Source organism: Lolium rigidum, chromosome 7 (genome assembly GCF_022539505.1).
Source record: "Lolium rigidum isolate FL_2022 chromosome 7, APGP_CSIRO_Lrig_0.1, whole genome shotgun sequence".
Classification (NCBI taxonomy): domain Eukaryota; kingdom Viridiplantae; phylum Streptophyta; class Magnoliopsida; order Poales; family Poaceae; genus Lolium; species Lolium rigidum.
Window position 1 is genome coordinate 252484247 of NC_061514.1, and position 4879 is coordinate 252489125.

A 4879-nucleotide genomic window follows, 5' to 3' on the forward strand; every position below is an offset into this window, starting at 1 on the left:
TTTCGATATTTAGTTGATACCCCAGACTTTGGACTATGGTACCCAAGGGACACGGACTTTGCTTTGGTTGGCTTCACCGACTCCGATTGGGCGGGCGACAAGGTTGATAGGAAGTCTACATCCGGAGCTTGTCACTTTCTTGGAAGATCCTTGGTGTGTTGGTCCTCGAAGAAGCAAAATTGTGTCTCCGTCTCCACCGCGGAAGCCGAGTATATTGCCGCGGCGAGTAGTTGTGCTCAAATCTTGTGGATGAGGCAAACCTTGCGGGATTATGGACTCGAGTATAGCAAGGTGCCTATTTTGTGTGACAATGAGAGCGCAATCAAGATCGCCTACAATCCGGTTCTTCATGGCAAGACGAAGCACATTGAGATACGGAACCACTTCATCCGGGATCACATTGCTCGCGGAGATATTGTACTATCCTACATTGGCACCAAGGAGCAATTGGCGGACATCTTCACAAAGCCCTTGGATGAGAAGCGTTTCATTGAGTTGAGGCATGAGCTAAATATCATTGATCCATCGAACTTTGCTTGACCGTCGTGTGCACATACCACTCCTAACCTTTATATCTAGTTGAAAGGCACGCATGAACATAGGGGGAGTGCGGTTTAAATCTATTGAGCTATCCCTCCCCGCATAATGCATAAAGAAATCCAAAACATATGCTATTTGTCAATTGAGTGACTTATGAGCTTCATGTTGAGTTGTAGTCCGTGAGTCCTAGATACATCTACGCAACCACACACTACTACACTCTTACACGGTGGCTTCGGCCACCAACCTCCTCTTTGAGGGGTTTTTCGGTTCTTTGTGTTTCTTTGTGACCTTCCTTTTGTCCTTCTTCTTCTTTCTTTTTCTTCGTGTTTTTGGAGAACCTCATTCAAGCTTGTTTCCCTTTTTGGTTTTTGCAAGCTTGGTTGTATGTTCTTTTTCTCCATCCTTCTAGTTTCTTTACCCTCCTTTTTGGTGTTCCGATGCCAAAGGGGAGAAGTTCCTATGTGGATGGGGACCTTTGTTGTTTGTAGCCTTTTGGTTCTAGTTGCTTATCTTTTCGTGTGGCTACATCAACAACCCTTTGGAGGCATCTTATGGTGAGTTTGGGTATTCTCAAGGCTATGGTATGATAACTTCACCCAAATCTCCTTGCATGATCTTATGTTGCCTCCATATTGTGCATATGCTACTTGAACATGTCATTTATCCATGTTTCATATGTGCTTGGTTTGTAGAAACTAGGGGAGTGATGTCTCTAGAACATGTGTATTTGTATTCAAATACATATTCATGATATGCACATGTGTAGGGGAGCTCCGTCGAGTTTTTGCAAATCTAAGTATCTCATCATAATATCACATGTTATTGTAAAGTCTTGTGTTGTCATCAAACACCAAAAGGGGGAGATTGTAAGAGCAAAGTTTAAACCCCAAGTTTTGTGTGTTTGATGACAACACTGAGTAATCTCACCGTGTGCCGTGAGTATCATTGTTAGATTTGCAAGTGCACGGTGACCTCGCCTGGACACGTCAAGATCGGAAGACTGAAGCGTAGTTGATAGGTTTTCTGGTTTTGTGTGTGTATCGCGAGGTGACATGGCTGGAGAGAAAAAGGGGAGAAAACCAGTTTTAGCTAGGCCGGTACTACCGGTACCTGTAGCGGTAGTACCGCTACCTCTATAGGTACCGCCCCACGGTACCGTTCTGAGTTCTGCGCTGAAATTGTCCCACAGTACGAGTTGTGGTACCTCTGCGGTACCAGGAGCGGTAGTACCGTAAACTAGTTACGACAGTACCACTCTGGTACCGCTCCGGTACCGCTTCGAGTCCAGTAAGGTTTGGACCCTGTTGCGGTACCTCGAGCGGTACCGCGAGCGGTAGTACCGCTCTGCGTCCACGTGGACCAGATCTGGGGGAATTCGAACTCAGAGCGGTAGTACCGCTTACCCAAAGCGGTAGTACCGCTTAGGCGAAAACTGGGCATAACGGTTGGATTTGGAGGAGCCTATTTAAGGGCTCCTTCTTATCCAACACGATTTTATCTCTCCTCTCTCTCTCTCTCCTCCATTGTTGCTGAGCTTAATCCTTGAGGATCTCCCCAACCATCCAACCAATCTTTCCCAAATTTTGAGGAGTGGTGGAGGAGATCCCAATCTATAGTTCTACCAATAGAGATTTCACCGATACTTGTTATTCCTTAGTGGACCTTGGTGTTAGGGTTCCTACTGTGGGACATTGGAGGAAGTGCATCCATGGAGGCTAGCTTGGTGTTGTACTAGCTCCATGGGTTGTTGGGAGCCTCCTTGTGGTGTGGAGCTCGCCCCAACCTTGTGAAGGAATCACCGCCTCGACCGGTGCCTTAAGGACAAGGATTTCAGTCTATTGCAACAATTTATTTTGCAACGGCCATCTTTCATTGCAATAAAATGAGTTAGTACCACAAAATTCTAGTTCGTGGTAATAGGCTCAATATATTGCAACAATTTCATTTTGTCGCACTAAGCACAACTTTTGTTGCAATAGAAGCTATGAATTGCAACATAGTAAATCTTTGTGGTAATATTCGAACATATAGTGCAACAATTGTGACATGTGGCATTAAATATATATATTGTTGCAAAAAATGGCTTCTTATAGCCACAAAATATGTATTGTTGTAATAGGACGATTTTTTTTGCCTCAACTTAATTTTGTTGCGATAACTATTACATATTGCGACAAATTGTGCATCCATGGTAATATGTATACGATATTGCGACAACTCCCTAGTGTTGCGAAAAACGAGCAAGATATTGCAACGGTATTCTCTAACTACTGGAAATTGGCCTCTTAACAACCAACTCCAAAGAATGCTTGGTTATTACTAATACTACAATGAGGTTTCACAATCAACTTTGCCCCACGAGGCACTCCGTGATGACCAGGGATCCGTTGTTGGTTAAATTACCTTTACTCGTGGTCGTTAATGATGATTAGCTCCGACCCGGTTCAGAGGGCTCAAAAGATTTTGCATAACAAACAAGGTAGTATTTGATTGGGCACTAAAACTCTCCTCAGCGCTTGCCTCTCTACAATTAGGCAGCCGTTTTAGCGGAGCGCATTAATTATATGCTTGAAATACGAAACGAAGGGGCAGCCGCCTAATTGCGCGAATATTTCCAGGAAGAGCCGGACATGAGGGGGCGTACGTTTCGGGAGAATGGATACTAAATGGCATCTGCACCTTGATTTTATGGTGAAAAATCAAAAAAAGATTAACGACTTGTTTAAAGGAATAGAGGAAGTAGGAACGCTAACAGACTCCTCATGCAAAAATTGGACAAACCAACCGCGCGCCGAGATTTTGTATGGCGCGAGAGCTCGCGCGAAGTACGCGGACCGCCTTCTCCCTCTCCCTCCAAACCTTCCAAAACCACGCGAATTTTGGAGCGAAATCAGTGCGCGAATCTTGCCCTCTGACTTTCGTTTGATTTGTAAATCAACCGCGCTAACTTTCCCACTAATCCTCCTTTAAGTACTCCGTCGTTGACCTGCCGACGATTCTCATCCTTCTCCTTCCTCAATTTCCATCAATGACGCGAGGGCATCTAAACAGTGGTCGCCGGCCTCCACCCCGGCACTATCTTCGGCTGGAGCGGCAGCCTCGCCGCGACAGGGAGCAGCAACGTCTTCGCGACCGGTACAGGTAACGACAGCCTCGCCGCGACAGGGAGAAGCAACGTCTTCGCGGCCGGTATAGGTAGCGACAGCCTCGCCGCGACAGGGACAGGTAGCGGTGGCATCTTTGCAGCCCGTGCAGGGAGCGGCAGCCTCCGCAGCGAGCCAGCGCAGCGTCCGTGGCGAGTGGGTCCGAGCGTCATCGTCAGCCATCATCTCGGGCTCGCACCGCATTGTCTTCAAGCCTTCAACTCGGCAGATTACGTAAATCATGGGGTGTCCTAGCTAGTGCTATTTGGACTTCTACCAATTCGGCGCAAGTATTCAACTAGAAACCTCTCTCTCTCTCTCTCTCTCTCTCTCTCTTGTTTTGTACCAGTGCTAACCTAACCTTCATTGCTTTATAGTACCGTTGGATTGATTCATAATCTGACCCTTGGTATATACGGTAAATTCGATATTGATAGAAACTACTGAGGAAGACATCAGGGGATTGCTTGCAAGAGCTTTGTCAAATTACTTTTTCTTGTGCGCCAGCATATATATGCTCTCTTATATAGTGTTAATTTCATTTATTTGTGTACTGACTTTTGTAAATACTTCATGCTTTTGTAGGACTGATGGTTCGGCATAGTAGGAGCATGACGAGGGTTATAGTCATTGATAGAGGTTGGCATGCATTCAAACGCCAACTGTGATGATCGTGCCCATAGGAAGAAATATAGTTTGTAGTTTTTTTTCCTGGATTTCCTTTAGGTCAGCAACTTCAATGGTTATGTGTACAATTTTTCATTTTTACTTGTAATTTTTTTAGTTTCAGAGTTGTGTGCGAGCGTTATGTTAAATTTATATGCATGATCAATAAAAAGTGACTATGATCCACTGATTGCTAAAGTCCACATGTTACTATTTTTTTGGATCATTAAACTGGTTTAAATTGACACAATAGTCTTCGCTACAAACATTTGCCCCTTGTGATAACTATTTATCACCACAAAAACGAGTATGTTGCAATTTCCTATTACAACGACTGAAATGTTTGTTGCTATAAGTTAATGCCACAACCTTAGCGATTCGTGGAAATCTAATGCCACAACATAGTTTCTTGCCACGGAACGAGCATGGTTGACATAGGTTATTACCACAAATGTATATTGCCACGAGCTATTAGTCGCCATGATTCGTCACATGTTGCATTAAAGCTATCTCCACAAATCAACTTG